General features: G+C 38.2%; 1 protein-coding gene across 12 annotated transcripts in view; it reads left to right on the forward strand.

The window, feature by feature from the left end:
• Positions 1–21,199, forward strand: part of COG6 (component of oligomeric golgi complex 6) — a 280,734-nt gene that overhangs the window by 98,680 nt on the left and 160,855 nt on the right. For 10 of the 12 annotated variants that reach the window (XR_013824904.1, XR_013824905.1, XR_013824906.1 and 7 more), the window contains one exon: positions 15,811–15,967. The exons of 1 other annotated variant lie outside the window; for it this stretch is intronic. The gene's annotated coding sequence lies outside the window, so the exon portion shown is untranslated. Of the gene's footprint in view, positions 1–15,810; positions 15,968–21,199 lie in introns of those variants that run through there. One more of the 12 variants, XR_013824915.1, reaches the window with a different exon arrangement.

A 21,199-nucleotide genomic window follows, 5' to 3' on the forward strand; every position in this document is an offset into this window, starting at 1 on the left:
CCCTCACATGGTCCTCACATGTGAGGTCCACCCTCACATGGCACTCAGTACATGGTCCTGGGTGAGTCGTTCCATCAGCCATCACTGTGAGTGCTCAGGAATGTGGAGCATTCCATGAAGGAAATTGCACTGTCAGCAACATTGTCTTTGAATGTTGACACTTGGCTCAAGGTCAGGCCACCCCAGGGACCATCATCGTCATCTTGTGACCTGTGCAGGACCTTATGCCTCTGGAACCGTTCCAGGTGTGGGAGGTGATGAGGTCTTGGAAAACTCTGCTCGGTGGCCTGGCTTGTAGAAACGTGGCCAGATGGTTTTGTCATCAGCCTTTGTCTACACTGTACTCCATTGGATGGGAATGAACCAAATGGAAACTCAGATTTACTGAGACAGACAATAATATGCACATACAGCACGTAGGATATAGCATGTAGGATTGCTGCGAGCATTAAACAAATAAACATACGAAAAGCACTGAACATAGTGTCTGACAAACTGTTAGCACTAATTAAACATTAGTTATTATTATTATTGATATTCTTGTCTTAAATGTATGTTCTCTAAATGATTTTAATTTTCATAGATTATTAAAAGATAGAATGAACTGAAGAAAATTAAGCCCTAGAGATCCATTTATTGAACAACCTTTTTTCCCTATCACTCCTTCCTTTTCCTCTTAAACATCACAATTCCCTTTTGTGTTGTCACAAAAGTTACTTACTTCAGTTGGCAGAGATAGTATTATGCAGGGGATGATTAAAATATCCTCACTTGTAGTTGTTGTTTTAAATTTTATTATTTATTAGTAGGTAATAACATGTATACTGCAAAAAATTCCCAAGGTATGCAAGGATATAGAGTGAAAATGTAGTCTCCCCCTCACCCAGAACCTTAGTCATCAAAGTCTCTCCCCCAGAAGAATTCTCTTACTTTTTATGGTATATCTTTTTAGCTGATTCCCTTAGGTTTTCCAGAGAAAACAGTTGTTTCCCAAAATACAATCACATCACCTGCAAGAATGATTCTGCCTCCTTAAATTTTATACCTCTTTTTTTTCCTATGGTCTAATTGCAGTGACTGGTAGCTATGGAACAAAATAAACGATATTGCAGACAAAGGACATGTTTTCTTGTTGCAGAGTTTAAAGATAATGCTTTAGCAAGAGGCTGGTATACATACATACATACGTACGTAAATACATTCATACACACATCCTTCCTCTCCCTTTTTCTCTATCTCTGCATCTAGATACATACTATATCTATATCTAAATGTCTAGACATTAGATATAGATATGTCTATGTGTGTGTAATTCATGTTAAGTAGCTATTTTTAGTATTTAACATTTTTTATCTAAAATGGATATTATATTAAAGGTCTTTAAGCATCTATGGAGATGATAGTATGAGTTTTCTCTTTTAACCAATTAATATGATGATCTATATTAATATAGTAATAGATCTCCTAATATTTAATGATCTGGGCATTACTGGAGGATTCTGTTTGCTGACCTTTTATTTAGGGTTTTGCATCAGTATTCATAAGTGAGCATGGTCTGTAGGTTTCCTTTTTTTGTATGTCATCTTTGTGGAATTTTTGTAATTTAGCTTTGCAAGAAATTTTTACAGACTTCTACTTATGAAAATATGGTGTGGGACTTCCCTGGCAGTCCAGTGGTTAAGACTCCACGCTTCCACTGTAGGGGGCACGGGTTCGATCCCTGCTCCAGGAACTAAGATCCTGTGTGCTGTGTAGAGTGGCCAAAAAACTTAAAAAAAGAAAAATGGTGTGTTACATATCTGAAAATAACTTCTCATTACAGAGCACGTAAAAATGTTGACTAAAATAATGGAAACATATTTTTTTAATTAATTAGGCTTTTTAAAATCTCTTCTGGTGTCAGTTTTGGAAAGTTTTATTTTAATAAACAATCACGCATTACATTTTGGTTCCCAAATTTATTTGCGGAGAGTTGAAGTACTTTCCTATGATTCCGTTGAAGTCTTTGTATCTGTGATCATTTTTTATTAGTTCTACTTAATACTTATTTTCTTTATTAAATTAGGTAATTGTTTATTCACTTTATTTTTTAAAAATATGTAATCCTTGAATTTATTAACTATTATTTTTTGAATTGACTAATTACAATTTTCATGCTTATCAAATCTTTCCTATTGCTCTACTTTTGTCATTTACTTTCTAGCTTCTTGAGATAGATTTTTTTCCAAGATTTTACTGTGGTAAACTTTAAACATAGAACACAGTTGAAATAATTTTAGAGGGAATGCACAGATTTCCTCACCTCATAGAGTCTACCAAGAACATTTTTCTATGCTCATTTTATGACATATCTGTCTATCCATCCAGCAATCCATCTTACTTTGTTGACTCATTTCAAAGTAAATTACAGAAATCAGTTCACTTCCTCCGTTTCACATACATATCATAAAATGGTTAAACATTTGCTACAATTTTTCCTTTTGGTGTAAGAGTTACATACAATGAAAAACACAAATCTTAAATATACATTTGCTGGGTTTTGACAGATATATACATATGTGTAGCTAAGACCCTAAGACCCTATCAAGATATAGAATACGAACATAACCCCCGAATTTTCCTCCTGCCCCTCCAACTCAATCACTGCCTCACATCCCTTCCAGAGACTATCATTATTTTGATCTTTTCTCAAGATAGATCAGTTTTGCCTGTTTCGGAAACTCATAAAATGTACTCATACAGAATGTACTCTGTTGCGTAAGTTTCTTTTACTCAACCTGTTTTTGAGATTTATCCATGCTGGTGCCCGTATCAGTAGTTGTTTCTTGTTATTGCTTAGTAGTATTCCCTGGTATCCTATTATTAACAGACACCGAGCTTTTCCCTGAGTGTGACTCTTATGAATAAAGCTACAGTGAACAATGTCTGTGAATATATTTTTCATTTTTCTTAGGTCAAAACTTAGGAGTTGAGGTTTTACAAGACACCGCCAGAACTTTTTCCAAAGTGGTTTTACCATATTCCCATCAACAGTATATGAGAATTCCAGTTCTACATCCTTACCAATGTTTGCTGTGGTATTTTTAATTTCTAATTTTGGTCGTTCTGGTGAAGAGTAATGTTATCTCATTGTTTTAATTTGCACCCCCTGGTGACTAATGATGTTAGTGACTTTTTCATGTGCTTAATGATTAGTTATGTATCTTTTTTGGTAAAGTGTATGCTCAAGTCTTTTGTGCATTTTTACTTTGTTAGCGATTTTTTGTGGTTTATATTATTGAGACCTTGCATGCCTTTTGTTAAATTTATTTCTAAGTATTTTATGGGGTTGTGTTTTTGGTGTTAAGATAAATGGAATTTTATTTCATCTTATTTTCTGGTAAAATAATTTTTAATCTTGTTACTTTTTAGTAACAGTTTTATAGATTTTAAAGCATTTTCTATACAGACAGTGCTACCTGAAAATGCAGTCAGGTTTTCTTCTTCCTTTCTGACACTATGCCTCTGCTTGTTTATTTGTTGTATTGTAAAGTTTCGGACCTCTAATACAAAGTTGAATCAGAATGGTGAGAGTAGGCATCCTTGCCTTGTTCTCAATATTATGGGGAGAAAAAGTTTTGAAATTTCCCATTAGGTGTGATGTTAACTATTGGCTTTTGGCATATGTCCTTTGTCAAAATGAGGGATTCAGGAAGTTATCTTCTGAGGTCTTAGTTTGCTGAGAGGTATTTTGTTTGCTTTTGTTTTGTTTGTTTAATCCTGAATGGGTGTTGAGTTTTGTTCAGTGCTTTTCTTTGCATTTTAAAAATGATCATATATTGATTGATTTTTAAATCTTAAACCAATTTTACAATCCTGAGGTAAACTCTACTTAGTTTTGATGTATCATTCTTGTATATGTTACTGAGCTCTATTTGCTAATATTTTATTAAAACTTTTTGGATCTGTGTTTGAGGAATGTTAAATGATTATTTTTAATCGTCTCCTTTTTTGTTATTTGTATTTAAGGTCCCAAATCTTTTTTACCAAGCATTACTTTACCTGTTAGTAAGAAGTTCCCTATATGGTGTTTTTATATCCTTATGTTCTGAAATATTCTGCAATTCACATTTTAAATTTCTCTTTTTTAGATTGGCAGGTGGTAGAGGTTTTTTCCTACTTTTTAGTTTTTATATTAATTTCTAGATTTATTTCATGTAATCAGAGAATGTTATTTGTGTTATTTCTACATGTTAGAATTAATGGATTTTCTCACTGTGGCCTAATACATGACATTGTAGTGAGTGTTGCATGGACACTTGAGACCAGAGTTTGCCTGGGACCGAAAGAGTACCCGGGACGTAAGACTTAACAGTGCAAAAGCTGGGACTGCCCTGAATAAACTAGGGCAGGTTGGTCACCTTATTTAAGAATAGAATTCTTAGGTCACTTTCATTCATTGAAGACTTTGTAGGCCTTGCTGACCTTTAGCTGTGAACATAACAATAAAATAGTTTGAGAACAGTGTGAGTGTTTTTCCTCCACTATAGGTGATTTGATATTTTATCTTTAAAATCAGTAACTTTACTGTCTCAAAATCAATTCTGCTATGTCAGTTTTTCCTGGGGCATTCTATATCACCTTAATTGTAGAATCAAATCTTTACGTAATTCCTGAACGTTAAAAAAATTTAACATTCAATAAATATTCTCCACTTCCATTAGGTTTTCCCTTCTTTAAGGACATCAGTTATACCTTTTTGACCCTCCTCAATTTTATATCTATATGGATATAAACTTGCTTTTCTCAATTCCCCTCTCTATAATCCTTGCTGTATTTCTCATTTGTTTGCTTCAATTTAGGCTTTGTTTATGGGAGAATTTTAGTTTTTAATTTCCCTTTTTCCTGATTTCCCTTTTTTATGAGTTATATCAGCTCATGTGTCACCTCCTTCTGTTGTCCAACCATGACTTCTCTGAGCTCTTACATTTCTGCTTTATGCCTTTGATTTAGAGATGTGTTTTCTTCTTCATGAGTTAAAATTGTTTCAGTGATATCTTTGGTTTACATTTTCATTTGTTAAATGCAACTTTTTTTTTCTGGTGTAAGTGCTTTCTGTATTTTTTAAGTTTATGTTTAATCCATCTGCCCCCCTCTGTGATATCTTTGAAGGAGATGAATTCTTTCTGGGCCAGCTATTTGTAATCGTTTTATGTGGAAGATGCGTGACTTCTGTGTTTCAGGCTAGCGGAAAGTCTTCCTAATACTCAGGGTTGTGTGTGTATGTGAGTGAATAAAGGTTGAAACCTTGTGTCTCTCTAACTACTCAGAAACTCAGTACTCTGCCTCCTTGTCTCATAGACTGTTTCCTGGAAGGTGGCTTGTCTCTGCGATTCCTCATTTAATCTTACCTTCCATGCTTCCTGAAGCTACCAAGAGTATCTGTGCTTCTTGTTTCAAACAAGAGATGGCTGGTTTTGTACCTCTAAGGGACAAACCTCCTAGAATTGTACTCTGTTGATTCTCTGACAACTGCAGCTGTGAACCTTCCAGCTCGGTACTTGATCTTTATTGCTTTTGTCAGCTTATCTTACGTACTGTATTTGTCAGCGTATCTTACGTCAGCTTATCTTACATACTGTATTTCAGGATTACTATACCTCCTTGTTTGCCATCAATGGAGTGTGCATTTCTATTTCTGCTCCTTGTTGTTTTCCTCTGCACTTTTTCTATAATTCCAGTGTTATTCTAAGTGGCCTATTTTGAAAGGGCCCAGAGCATTAACATTAATAATTTAAAAAATCCTTTCTTCCTCTCTCAGATATCTCTGCAACAAAAAAATGGAGAAATTTTTGTTGATGTGAAGTGGTTAAACTGATGGGTGTGGAGAGGCAGCTGGGATCATCAAAATTTTAGGTGAAACATCTTGAAGAGTCAATTTTCATGGAGGAGTGGTAAGGAAAAAGAGACAAGAGAGGGTAATTACCGCAGAGCTGATAGTCAGTGAGTACACATAGGTACAGATGAACCACATATTTACAGATGACATTGAATCAGGTTGGGCAAGTATCTGTTCTGATTTTTAGTTTCTGTACCATACTATTTTGTTACATATTTTGAACATTACCCATCTACTGAACACAAAGTAGAGATTTGTTCATTGTTTGAATACTTCAGTCTGTGTGGATAGCCAGTTTGGAGGCGTTCTTCAATTTTTCTGCACTGACTACATTAACCAAGTAATTGCCGTATATGCAAAGTATTACCTGATGCCGACACCAGCTCTTCTATTTCTTCCTCTTGTTTCTTCTTTACTTTACAGAAAAATTAACTCTGTGTTGGCTTCACTTCTTATCCAGATATTTTATCTATGAATAGGACACCTTGATTCAGATTTTCTCTGTTAATGCCAAAGCACTGTTTATATACTAACAGTAAACTGGGCTGTTTATGCAGTATAGCCAGACTGGCCTGTCATGGTTTCAGGGGAGCCCTTTTCTCAGGACATGAAAGCTCTAGTGTTAGAGATTAATAAACTCTTTCAGAACCCATCAACAGTAGCCAAAAACCCTTTCCATCCAGCCACATGTACTAGTTTGGGTCCTTTCCTCCATCAAGGATTAAAGAAACAAAAACAAAAACACCCTACTGAATCACACCCCTGAGCTGTGTTAAGCCCATTTCTTTGAGGCGAGAATGAGAGTTCTGATTGCATTCAGATTGATTCTATCTTCCTCCAGTGCTCTTATGAAATGTTGCCACCCTGCAAGACTGGCTTAATTCACATCTTATCTGGTAAGATTCTGCAGGGCAGTTACTAATGCTTACATTTAATGAGCATTTACCGTGTGCCAGGAGCTGTGCTTTCCATGCCTTACCTCATTTGATCCTCAGAACAACTCTATTAAGATGGAACCATTACCAACCCAATTTATGGAAATTAGATCTCCGATTTAAGGAAATTGATGATGAGGGAGGATAAGCACATTGTAAGCTAGTTAGCGTGAGTACCAACAGTCTAACCTGGCCCGTATGACCCCACTAAGCAATGCCTACCCTGTGTGCACACTTCCTCTACTTTGGGCTTCTGTTATTTATACCCTGCCTTCCGAACCCAATGGTTTTCAATCCTGGCTGCACGTTAGAATGACCTGTTGAACTTTTTAAACAGTATTAATTTCCGAAGATACTAATTTAATCTGTTTGAATGCGGCTCCGACTGGTATTTTTTAAAAGTTCCCAAGGTTGAGAAACACAACCTTGGCACCTAACATGCTGATTTACGTATATTAGGTCCCCAATAAGTACATCTTTAAATGAATTAGAGACTAAATTATTATCTGATTTATTTAGTAGGGTTTGTAGTACAGCTGTGTACGCCAAAAAAAAAAAAAAAATCAGTGTCTTAAATGAACAGTTCTTGTCAAGTAAAAAGACATTTGATTTTTTATTCCCATCCTCTCATGAATGGATAGTGGAGTTTTCCTGAGACTTTGAGATTGTAGAATGACATTATCATTCTGACAGATAATAGAATATATGCTGATGTGTTCTTGTGTTTTAAAATGTTCTCAGATTTAATTTCAAATATTGTGAATACAAATGGGTATGATTTTTTGGTTTCACAATAATTTTTAAGATGATAAAAGAGGTTCTGAGACCAAAAGTTTGAGAACTGCTACCTTAAGTGATGCTTTGGTGGCTTTGGTTAGTAAATACATGTTTAGAAATTGTGAAACTTACATCTGCACTCACAGCAGGGCCTAAAATCATTAAAGTTCTTGCTCCTCAAAGTGTAATCCATGTAGCAGGAGCAATAACATTTCCAGGAGCCTGTTTGAAATGCAGAATCTTGGGGTCACCCAGACTTTCTGAATCAAAACCTTCATTTTGACAAGATCCCCATATAATTTTTGTGACCATTATAATCCAAGAAGCGCTGACTTAGAGAATTAGCCTTATTGATTATACTTGTTAGTAACAGTCCCACATCATTTTTCTCATCTGTCGTAGAACACACATTTGTTTTTCCCTTTCACTTCTAGCATTATGCCTTTATTGAATTTACTCTTATATAGAAGTTCATGACAAGTATCAGCATCTCGATTTATAGATGGAGAAACTGAGAAACAAAAAGTTGGAGAGGTTTGACTGTGTCCCAGAGTTAAATCAAATGCCAAAGTGACAGGAAAATGCAGAGCAGCTGACTCATGCACTGATGCGCCTCCCATTAAAGGACAGGAAGACAGCCCCAAACGCACAACATGGAAACTCACTATTACATAGGACCTTGGGATTTTATAAATGTAAAGGGCTTAAGAACATCTCCAGGGCTTCCCTGGTGGCGCAGTGGTTAAGAATCCGCCTGCCAATGCAGGAGATGCAGGTTTGAGCCCTGGTCCAGGAAGATCCCACATGCTGCAGATCAACTAAGCCCGTGCACCACAACTACTGAGTCTGCGCTCTAGAGCCCAAGTGCCACAACTACTGTAGCCCATGCGCCTAGAGCCCGTGCTCTGCAACAAGAGAAGCCACTGCAACAAGAAGCCCACGCACCACAACGAAGAGTAGCGCCCGCTCACTACAACTAGAGAAAGCTCATGTGCAGCAACGAAAACCCAACGCAGCCAAAAATAAATAAATTAAATAAATAAATTAAAAAAAAAAGAATAAGACACAATTCTTTAAAAAAAAAAAGAACCTCTCCAAACATGAAATAGATCCATTCAATGATAAGAAGATTTAAAGCTTTCCTCCTCAGTGCTCCCATGGTGCTCTATGTTTTGTGTCTACAGAAGTATTGATCATTTTATGTTGAAATGATTGGTTTATATGTCTGTTTCCCAAGCTGGACTCCACGGTTTCTAAGATCAAGGACTATGTTTTATTTTTCTTTCACTCTCATGGTTTAACCCAGTACTGGGCACATAGAAAGTGCTCAGTAAACACTATCTTAGTTGGCTCAAGCTACCATAACAAAATACCATAGACTTGGTGGCTTAAACAACAGAAATTTATTTTCTCATGGTTTCTGGAAGCTGGAGGTCCAAGGTCGGAGTACCAGCATGGTCACCTTCTGGTGAGGATTCCCCTCCTGGCTTGTCCATGGCCTCCTTTTCACTGTGTCCTTACGTGGCAGACCTTAAGCTCTCATTCTAGACTGATCTCAAGGCTCAGGGGCCTGCAAATTGGTGAAGATCTTCCATGCCAGTCTGCAAAGACTGGAGAAGGTAACTGTTTTTTCAAATGCCCAATTTCAACAAAAGATCACAGGCATGCAAAGAAACAAGGAAATCTGACTCATTCAAAAAGACAAAATAGATATCTGGAAACAGTCCCTGAAAAAGCATATGCTTCAGACTTACTTTAAAACAACTATCTCGGGCTTCCCTGGTGGCGCAGTGGTTGAGAGTCCGCCTGCCGATGCAGGGGACGCGGGTTCGTGCCCCGGTCCGGGAGGATCCCACATGCCGCGGAGCGGCTGGGCCCGTGGGCCATGGCCACTGGGCCGGCACGTCCGGAGCCTGTGCTCCGCAACGGGAGAGGCCGCGACAGTGAGAGGCCCGCATAACGCAAAAGAAAAAAAAAAAAACTATCTCAAGTATGCTCAAAGAACTAAGGGAAATGAGGAAAACAATATTTGAATGAAGTGAGAGCATCTACAAGAAGATAGGAATTATTTAAAAAACAAACAAATTCTGGAGCTGAAAGATACAATAACTGAATTGGAAAATGTACTAGAGAGAGTCAAAGACAAACCAAACAGGCAGAAAAATGAGTCAGCAAATATGAAGATAGGTCATTTGAAATTACTGAGTCTGAGAAGCAAAAAGAAAAAAGAATAAAAAAATTGAATAGACCCTAAGGGACTTATGGGATACCATAAAAAAGCAATATATGCATTATGAGAACTCCAGAAGAAGAAGAGAGAGAAGAGAACAGAGAGATTATTTGAAGAATTAATGGATGATAACTTCCAAAATTAGAGGAAAGACATGGTTATACTAATTCAAGAAGCTCATTGAAATCTAAGTAGGATAAATCCAAAGAGATCCACATGCAGACACATTATAGTTAAACTGTCAAAAACCAAGGACATAGAGTCTTGGAAGTAGCAAGAGAAAAGTGACATCATGCACAAGGGAGCCTCAGTAAGATTTCTAGCAGATTTCTCAGCAGAAACCTTGAAGGCCAGAGGCAGTGAGATGATATAGTTAAAGTGGTGAAAAACAAAGCCTGTCAACCAAGAATTCCATATATGGCAAACTGTCTTTTAAAAAATGAGGGAAAATTAAGAGATTCCCAGACAAACAAAAAGTAAGAGAGTTCATTACCACTAGACCTGCCCAACAGGAGATGCTAAAGGCAGTCCTTTAAGCTGAAATAAAAGGCCACTAGACAGAAACTTGAAGCCATACAAAAATATAAAGTTTTCCAGTAAAAGTAAATACATGAATAAATATCAAAAATACAGTATTATTGTAATTTTGGCTTATAACTCCACTTTTAATTTTTTTACAGAATTTAAAAGACAAATGCATAATAAATAATTATAAATCTATGTTAATGAGTATATAATATTATTATAAAGATGTAATTGTGACATCAATAACATAAAGTGAGAGTGGAGCTATAAATGAATAGTTTTTGTATGTGATTGAAGTTAAGTTGGTATCAACTTAAAGTTGATTATTATAAATTTAGGATGTTATATGTAATCCTGATGGTAACCACAAAGAAAATATCTGTAGAATACACACAGAAGGAAATGAGAAGGGAATTAAAGTGTGTCACTACAAAAAATTAAACACAGAGAAATGCAGAAATGGAGGAAATGTGGGGAAAATGCTATAATATGTGCAGAAAACAAATAACAAAATGGTGGGATGAATTGGGAGATTGGGATTGACATATATACACTAATATGTGTAAATTAGATAACAAGAACCTGCTGTATTAAAAATAAAATAAAATAAATTAAAAAAAAGAAAATACAACAACAAAAACCAAAATGGCAAAAGTAAGTCCTTCATTATCAATAATCACTTTAAATGTAAAGAAATTAAATTTCCCAATCAAAAGACATAGATTGGAATAAAAAAATGAGATTCAACTCTATGCTGTCTACACTGTAGATGTAAGGGCATGCATAAGTTTAAAGTGAAAGCATGGAGAAAGATATTCCATGCAGATAGTAATGAAAAGAGAGCAGGGTGGCTATACAAATATTAGATAAAACACACTAAATAAAAAACTTATGACACAAAGAAGGACATTATATAATGACAAACAGGTCAATTCACCAGAATATATTAATGAACATTTATATACCAAACATTGGAGTTTCAAACTATATGAAGCAAAATTGATAGAATTGAAGAGAGAAACAGACAACTCTACAATAATAGTAGGAATCTTCAATATCACACTTGCAATAATGCGTACAACAACCAGACAGAAGATCTATAAAGGAAATACAGGACTTGAACAACACTATAGACCAACTGGACCTAATAAAAATGTTACAGAATACTGTATCCAGTGACAACAGAATAGACATTTTTCTCAATTGCACATAGATCATTAACCATGATAGACAATATTTTAGGCCAAAAAATAAGTCTTAATAAATTTTACAAGATTGAAATCATACAAAGTGTCTTTTCTGATCACAGTAGAATGAAACTAGAAATTAACAGCAGAAGGAAAACTAGAAAATTGACAAACGTGGAAATAAAACAAAATACTCTTAAGCAACCAATGGATTAAGGAAGAAATTACAAAGAAAATATCTTGAGACAAATGAAAATGAGAAAAACAGCATACCAACTTAATGGATGCAGCAAAAGCAGTTCTAAGAGGGAAATCTATAGTTATAAATACATGAAAAGAAGAAAAGCCTCAAATCAGTAACCTAACACTATACCTTAAGGAACTAGAAAAAACCAAACTAATTCCAAAACTAGTAGAAGGAAGGAAATCATAAAGATTAAATCAGAGATAAATAAAATAAGGAATAGAAAAACAGAAAAGACAGTCTTTTCAACATATGGTGTTAGGAAAACTGTATACCCCCATACAGAAGAAAGAAATTAGACCCTTACCTTATATGAAAATGAACTCAAAATAGATTAAAACCTAAACATAAGATATAAAACTCTTAGAAGAAAACATGGAGGAAAATCTTTGTGTCTTTTGATTTGGCAATGAGTTCTTGGATATCACACTAAAGAAACAGAGAATAAAAGAAAAAATAATTAAGTGGACTTCAAAATTAAAACTTTTGTACACCAACAGAATGAAAGGTAACCCACAGAATGGGAGAAAATATTTGCAAATCAAATATCTGATAAAGGATTTTTACAGAGAATATACAAAGAATTCTCACAACTCAACAATAACAACAAAAAACAACCCAATTAAGAAATGGGCACAGGACTTAAATAGACATCACTCCAAAGAAGATATATGCAAATGGCCAATAAGCACATGAAAAGATGGTCAACATCACTAATCATTAGGCAAATGCAAATCTGAACCACAATGAGATACCACTTAATACCCATTAGGTTGGCTATTATTGAGAAAACAGAAAATAACAAGTGTTGACAAGCTTTTGGAGTAGTTGGAACCCTTGTGCATTGCTGGTGGGAATGTTAAGAGTGAATCTGTCATGGAAAACAGTATGGTGATTCCTCAAAAAATTAAACATAGAATTACCATATGGTCCAGTAATTCCATTTCTGATATATATGCAAAAGAAATGAAATCAGGGACTCGAACAGATGTTCATAGCAGCACTATTCACAATAACCAAAAAGTGGAAACAACACGTGTCTTTCAGTGGATGAATGGATGAACAAAATGCGGTATATGCATGCAATGGAATACTATTCAGCCTTAAAAAGGAAGGAAATTTTGACGCATGCTACAACATGGATGAATCTTGAAGACATTTTGCTACGTGAAATAAGCCAGACACAAAAGGACAAATTTGTATATGATTCCACTTTTGTGTGGTACCTAGAGTAGTCAAACTCTTAAGGACAGAAAGTAGAATGGTGGTTACTCTGGTCTGAGGGGAGAGTCAATGGTGAGTTAGTGATTAATGGGTAGAAAGTTTCAGTTGGAGAAGATGAAGTTTTGGAGATGGACGGTGATTGATGGTTGCACAATAATGTGAATGTACTTATTGCAACAGAAGTGTACACTTAAAAATGGCTAAAATGGTACAATTTGTTATGTATATTTTACCACAAAAATTAATAATGCCAGAAAAGAGTCAAATCTTAAAAAGAAAGAGCTTTATTAGATCAGATGACCCATCAAATTTGCTTTTTTTCCTGGAAAACTTGCTCCTGGGGGCCTCCTTTCTTTTCTCTAATGTGGATGCATTAATGATCTCCAGAGACTCAGTGGTCATCCAGGGATTTCCCTGCCCAGCTCTATTGTTGGGGCCACTGCTTCCTTAATCTATTTCTTGATTTACTCCCTTGTTTAGGTGGATGATATTCTCTATGAAAGGATGCATGGGTATTTAATCTTCTGGATCCTCGTGTGTTCCAGAATGTCTTTATTTTTGCCCTTAGCTAAATTGTGGTTCGGTTTTCCTCAGAACTTCTCCATTTACTTCTAGCCTTCAAGGCAGTTCTTTCTTAGTTGTTCCATCACCCCTTTGTCCTTATGCCTCAACCTCTGTCCATCATCTCTATCTTGTAGGTTTTAGTGAATCTGATTTCTGACTTGAAGACTGTGTCCCGCTACATGTTTTTGTAAAATGAACAAGACAATTGGTGAATACTGTTCACTGATGTTTTCTTCCCATGTTTACCTCCTGGGTTCAATCCTTTGCTCCCTGCTGTGCCCAGGAAATCGTTGGGACTCCAGAGCTATAACCCAACTGTATAAAAAGCGGCTTTGTAAATTGTCCATAGTCTTAACTTTCCCTGACTTTTTGTTTCATTTCAGAATAGCCTTGGAGTTGGATTTGCTATTTCTGGTCTTTAGAATTTTTTTAAAAAGTAGATCCCCAGAAGAACAAAACAGCAACTAAATAAAAACCTCTATTTGTTTGAAAACTTAACTTGTTAGCTATTATGCTACCTTCATAATTTTCATCTTAGACTGTTATTATTATTATTATTATTTGCGGTACGCGGGCCTCTCACTGTTGTGGCCTCTTCCGTTGCGGAGCACAGGCTCCGGATGTGCAGACTCAGCGGCCATGGCTCATGGGCCCAGCCGCTCCGCGGCATGTGGGATCTTCCCTGACCGGGACACGAACCCGTGTCCCCTGCATCGGCAGGTGGACTCTCAACCAGTGCGCCACCAGAGAAGCCCTAGACTGTTATTATTAACCAAAAACCTGTGTTTGCAGAGATTAGATCCTTCCGCCTGAGACAGCATGGCACTGAGGGTTAAGAAAACATATTTCAGATTTCATTTTCCATTTTTTTGTTTTGTTTACTTTGTCCCTTTGTATGTGTTCCCATCTAAGTGTTTTCAGTTTTTAAATAAATATTTAAGACCCAGATCTACCTTTGAATGCATGCATAATCAACATCACCTTCAGTTAAATCTTCTACATTTTGCAACAAATGGCAGAAATTGACCTTGATATTTTCCAGGAGGACAAATTTATAAATATGAAAAGAGAAAAGAAAATCCTGCACCAAGATAGCAGATGACTCAATATAGTTTCTATAGTGAAATGAAGACAGTTCACAAGGCTGGCATATTTATGAAAAGTACAATAAATTACGTAATACCGCAAATGAGCACAGATAATATGAGCCTGCGCCTTTTTCTTCATGCTGGCAACGTTATGTATCTAAGCCCTTATGTGTTTTACCTTCAGTGGGTTTTGTCCATAAAAGCTAAATGTTCTGGAAAGACCCGCCACGCCCCACGGTGAAACTGTCATTTGAAATCCTCCTTTTGCTTTGTTACAGATGCTTTGTGTGGAAAGGAATAAAACCAGCCTTTGTTTTTTTGATGTAAAGAGGGTTAGAGAAAACATTGATGAAGGATATCTATACATAACTTAAAAAAAAAAAGGCCACTATTTGACCTTCCTGACTCAGTAAATCTTTTTAACTGAGCAGGGAGTCATTGGACTAGTGGGTTAGTTGGAGTTTCACCGCACTTTCATTTTTTCCCAACCTGTCCTTTGACAAGCACAGAAAGGCTACATGGTGGAGCAAAGGAGGAAGAAGGAAGTGGAAGAAAGTCCTGGGCAGCATGTACATAGAGACATGGGTGTGGGCTCTAGGCATCCCAGGTTTCCCCCAGCAGGATATAGTGCTACGAGCGGGGTGCTTCCTCAGGCTCCGCCCATTCTCCCTGCGTTCCTTGTAGCCACCAGGGAAGATTCACTTGTCTTCACCCATCACCACTCACTTTATCCCAGGAAGTTCACACCCACCTCCTCCTCCTGCCTCCGCAAGCCTTCGTGAAGAGCGGGCCCAGTACATGAGCCGCCCTGATATTCGCTGTTTCCTGAGACACGTCCTTTTAAAACGAGCTTAGTGCATAAGGGGAAGATGCGGATGAAGAAGCCCAAGCCTAGCGTTGGCTGGGGTGTCCCCAGGTGATCAGCACAATCCGGGGGCTGTACGTCCGCTGTCACCTTCAGTCCTTCTGAAGAGCTGCCTGTCCGAGGCAGGGCACCTCATGTCTCAGCGAGGTTAGGGAGTTTTCCCTAGGCCACTTCAATGCCCACATTCTTTATATGAAACCACGCCCCCCAGACCAAGTGACAGAGTCTAACGAAGTTCCAAGGCTCCCCATCGGAAGCCCCTGATCCCTCTGTTGCCTCTGCTTCTTACACAGCGCCCCTGCCACCCAGAGGTCACCACTGAGGAAGAACGTATGCGCTTTGTGTTTCTTGAGAAGATAAGTTGCAGATGACAGCGTCTGGGGAGGGCCCACAGGTCCTGCTGGTCTTGGTCTGTGCCAGGAGAGAGCCGTTTCTGCCACCACACTTCAGGTATCTGTCACCCCCCCCCCCCAGTGCTCCACCCCCAGCGGCTGATGCCTCTGGGGCTTGGAAGGTAGTTGGAGGAGAGTCCTCAAAATTGGAATTGGACACGCCCTTCCCATTAAAATGGAAATGCTGATTTTGTGAAATGAAGTTTGGCCGGCAAAGAGCGTTTTAAGACTGGCTAGGAGACTCAGTAGGCATGCGTTCGTATTCTTCCAATAATCTCAGGTTGTTGAATGTAACCTGGTGGGTGTGCGTTGCTCTTTCAAAGCACTTTCGCATATATTCACTTATCCTATTTTACAAGGGAGGAAATTAAGACTCAAAGAAGTGGCTTGTCCAAGAAAAAAGAAAAAAAGGGGCGGGGAAGCTGAAGTAAAATACAGATATTTTGAAATCTATGCTAGAAAACTTTTCCCTATGACTTTGTGGCTTTTTTTTTTTTTTTTTTTTTGCGGTACGCAGGCCGCTCACTGTTGTGGTCTCTCCCGTTGCGGAGCACAGGCTCCGGATGCGCAGGCTCAGCGGCCATGGCTCACGGGCCCAGCCGCTCTGCGGCATGTGGGATCTTCCCGGACTGGGGCACGAACCCGTGTCCCCTGCATAGGCAGGTGGACTCTCAACCACTGCACCACCAGGGAAGCCCTGTGCCCTTTTCTTTAATATCAGGTCCTACTGGACATCACTCCCTTCTCACAGCTATTTCTTTTCATCTCTTGTATTTTCTTTTTTTCTTTTGGACAGAGTTACTTCACTTATTATTGATATTGATTAAGGGAGACAGCAGAAACTTGAGAATTGATTACTTATACAGTTGACCTTTGAAGAATCCAGGGGTTGGGACGCCAGCACCCGTGCAGTCGAAAATCCGCGTATAACTTATAGTGAACCCTCCATATCCACAGTTCCATATCCTCAGATTCAACCAACTACTGTAGTACCTACCACAGAAAAGAATCCGCATGTAAAAGAACCTGTGTTGTTCAAGGGTCAACTGTACTACCTTCTTCGGGTTCTGGGCTGACAGAAAAGAAAACATAATCTTTAGGGAACACTACTTTAGTATGGAAATATTAAAGCAGGGACTCATTTTTATAATGCCCACAACTACATATTTTACAGTTATTGCTGATAAGAATATGAATATCAATAACTGAGAAGTTTCAAGAGGAATATATATGTGTGTGTGTATATATATATATATATATATATATATATGGTCTGCATGCATATATATCCACGCATGTATAAACAAACATACATTTGTATACAAGAAAAATACAGGGACTTCCCTGGTGGCGCAGTGGTTAAGAATCCACCTGCCAATGCAGAGGACACGGGTTCGAGCCCTGGTCTGGGAAGATCCCACATGCATTGGAGCAACTAAGCCTGTGCACCACAGCTACTGAGCCTGCGCTCTAGATCCCGCTCGCCACAACTAGAGAAAGCCTGAGCACAGCAACAAAGACCTAGCACAGCCAAAAAAAAAAAAAAAAAAAAAAATACTATGTACTCAATACCATTGTTGTTATTTAAAAAAACAAAAGAAAAATACAAATGGCTCCAGTAGAATAATAGAACTCTAAATTAATTTTTTGTTTGTTTGTTTTAGATAAATGTTTGCTTCTTATTGTCCTTCTACAGCTGATTTCTTTTCTGCTTTAGAGTGCCATTACTATGGTTTCCTGCTCAGCGTAATAATTTCTATCTGTATGAAACTATCCTGATTTCTACCTGCAAGTCTCTGTGATTTCTATTGTGTGAGGAACATGGTGTCATTCAGATAATGTTCAAAAGTGCAAATATTACCAGTAGGAATGTCCACAGAAGTCTTTCCCCCACATTACATCGGAGAAAAAAACAGAAGCAGAAGTGTGATGGTAGTAAATGTGTACAAAAGAACCAAAACACTGCGGGGGTGATTGTTAAAAAGTTAAAGTGAGGAAGACAGCATTCTTGTTGAAAGTTTTTACAAATCAGTGGTATAAACTCAACCGCCTCAAACTCTGATTTTCATGTGAAATGAAACCAACGAAGGACCTTGTCCGGTTTCAGGTTCTACTTGGAACGGTTTTAGAATCTGCTCCCAGGTGTTTCTGATTAGAGTGTCTACCTCTTGACGCTGTTTGAGCCAAGCTATGTTTTTAAGCATCTGCAGACTTTTGCTACCTCGAGCTTCAGGACTCCTGATTTCTGTGTATCAACGTCAAGCTTCTGGCTGTTTAAGTCATAGACAGGGGGCAGAGTGTGTCCTATTGATGGGGAAGATGGAGGCTCTAGAAACTCGTGTAGTTAGGGAGACAAAGAGTGAAGGAGAGGGGCGCAGGCAGACTGGACTCTGGACGTCTGGGGCCGTAAGTCCAGCCCCGAGCAGCCGACTCCTCTGGAGTTGAAACCACCCGTTTTAAGGACTGTGAAGCCAATTCCTAATGAGTCAGCTCCTCCTCTTGTTGTTCGTCTGTCAGGAACACAGAGCAGGGTTTCTCAACATTGGTAGTACTGACGTTTGGGGCCACATCATTCTTAGTCATGGGGGCTGCCCTGTGCATTAAACAAAATTTAGCGGCGTCCCCGGCTAGCACCCACTAGATGTCAGTAGCGCCCCCTTAGCTGTGACAATCAGAAATGTCTCCAGACGTTACCAAACGCCCACTGGGGTAAGGGCGCAGAGCAGTATTGCTCCTGGCGGAGCCGCTGAAATACAATATTGTTTGGGGCACTTATTCATTAAGACCAATTTTTCCAAATTTTTGGCTCTCAAACATTATTTTCCTCTTGCCTTAAAAAGGAAAGTATTAAAAGTTTTACAGTTATATGGCCCCTAATATGTATTACACTTTTAATAATTAATTAATTTTCGTTCATGTTGGGTCTTCGTTGCCGCGCACGGGCTCTTCTCTAGGTGCGGCGAGCAGGGGCTACTCTTCGTTGCAGCGCACGGGCTTCTCATTGCGGTGGCTTCTCTTGTTGCAGAGCACAGGCTCTAGGCGCGCGGGCTTCAGTAGTTGTTGCAGGCGGGCTAAGTAGTTGTGGTGCCCGGGCTCAGTTGCTCCGCGGTGTGTGGGATCTTCCTGGACCAGGGCTTGAACCCGTGTTCCCTGCATTGGGAGGTGGATTCTTAACCGCTGCGCTACCAGGGAAGTCCCCTACACTTTTTTTAATGATGAATTTTTTATATAACAGTAGTGACCACTTTATAAAGGCGACTCTTTTTTTTTAAAGAACCTGTTTCCAGGACTCTCGTTCCCTCTATTTTTCTCTTGTCCTTCTTCTCCATACCCCAGTTCTTCCAGAACCTTCATAAACAGTAAAAGGAATGGAGGTGGCGGTTCCCTCCGTAAGGTTCAAGATACGATGATGCATTTTGGGGAGATTGCTAGATCTAAGAGGAAACAGAGAAAGCAAGATGAGGAATGATGATGCTAGATTAAATTCTAACTCAGAAAAATAAGGAGCTTGGTGATATATAATATTAGACATTTTGGAAGATGGTGACTATGTCCTCTTTATATTTGTCCTGGAGAAGAATACACTGAAGGACTCAGATATGTACCCTAGACTTTGGACCCCTGAAGCAGACCTCTACAATCTTAGAGGTTGATGTAGTTATAGAAAGGGAACACCCATAAGAAATATGGCTCTGGCGGAAGGAAGAGTCTCAGGTATCACGAGGTGACTCCCAGTGAGGATAAGAGACGAACCATCCAAAGACCCAATGTGAAATTCCTGAAGAACCAGAACCGAAGAACCTGATTTTAAATTCCTCTTTATCCCGCACCTTGCCCTCTACCTTTTGCGTGGTTTATATAATATATTGAAAACACTGAATTTAAGCTCTTAATGTTATGCGGATTGTGCTAGATTGTTGAGATAAAGGTAGACATCGTTGAGTCTGTTTTTGGAAATCTTCCAAACCCAGCCTGATTCATTTCAATTTTACATTGTGGTTTGGGCCCCAGCGTTAATCGTAATAAAGGGTGTCCTTTGGTGCTTGTCCGCAGTGTGTGTATTTCCCTTGGGCCATGAGTAAAAGAAATGTCTGGGTTTGGGTATTCTTGGTGTCCTTTGCACGATCTTTTTAAATTTTGCCTTTTATTTTTAACACTGTTATCTTTGTTTTGTTCATTAGTTTGAATTTTTGTTGCTCAAATAGCAACAGAGACTTTTACCAGAGGCTTTACGTGTCTTCTTGCTTCCTAAAGTTTTTAGGCAGGCCAGTCACCCTGTGAAGCCATTAGAAATACTAGATTTTGAAACATGCTTGAAAAGTGACAAGATTTAGTCTTCTACTTGGGCAAAATCTCTATAGGCTTATGACAGTTTTACAGACCCAACACGTTATTCTAGGCGAGTCTGTTCATTTCATCTCATCAACATTCTCACTCAGATCAGCCAGAAATTCTGAATTTATGACGTGTATTTCATAGAATCATATTCACAACTTGTTGCTGGATCAAATTTGACCCTAGATGACAAATTTCAAAGCTTTAATTCCTTTATGCACTTTGGTTTTAGCAGAGAAATTTGTCCATGTGCTTGGACCATATTGGTCCCCAATAAAACAACATGTGTAGATATTGTCTGGAGATAAAAAAAATAACCAGAATAGATTCTTATACTACCTCTATTTTTAATACTGTTCTTTTTTAAAAAGAAACTTTATGAGATGCCATATATAACATGGGTGTATGAAAAGATATTCTGAAGTTTAAGGGAGATTTCTCCCTCAAATTGTAACAATTTAAGTGCTTTTCTTAAGGATTTTTATTTGTTTATTTTATTTTATTATTTTTTGGCCATGCCCCGCGGCATGTGGGATCTTAGTTCCCCAACCAGGGATTGAACCCATGCCCCCTGCATTGGAAGCACAGAGTTTTAACCACTGGACCGCCAGGGAAGTCCTCAGGATTTTTATTTTAAAAGATAAAGGTTTTGATTTGAAGTATTTGCTCCTTTCTTAACCTTCAAAATCCTGAGGTCAGTATGTCGCTGCTCTCCAAGTGAGCTGGAGATGATACCGACTGAAAACAGAACCCCATGTGCTTGAAGATGCTCTGATTCAAGTACTTACAAAGTTCAGAACTCTTTTTAAGAAATTGAAAGTCTCTCATGCCGGCAGCCAGAAGGTGAATGTGAGAAGAATGGAATAGGTTTTAATTTTTTTAACCAAATACATTTCCCATCAGGACAGCCTACATAATTTTTCTAGGCCAGTGTCAAATGAACACGCAGGGCCTC

This window comes from Stenella coeruleoalba (assembly GCF_951394435.1).
Source record: "Stenella coeruleoalba genome assembly, chromosome: 18".
NCBI classification, from domain to species: domain Eukaryota; kingdom Metazoa; phylum Chordata; class Mammalia; order Artiodactyla; family Delphinidae; genus Stenella; species Stenella coeruleoalba.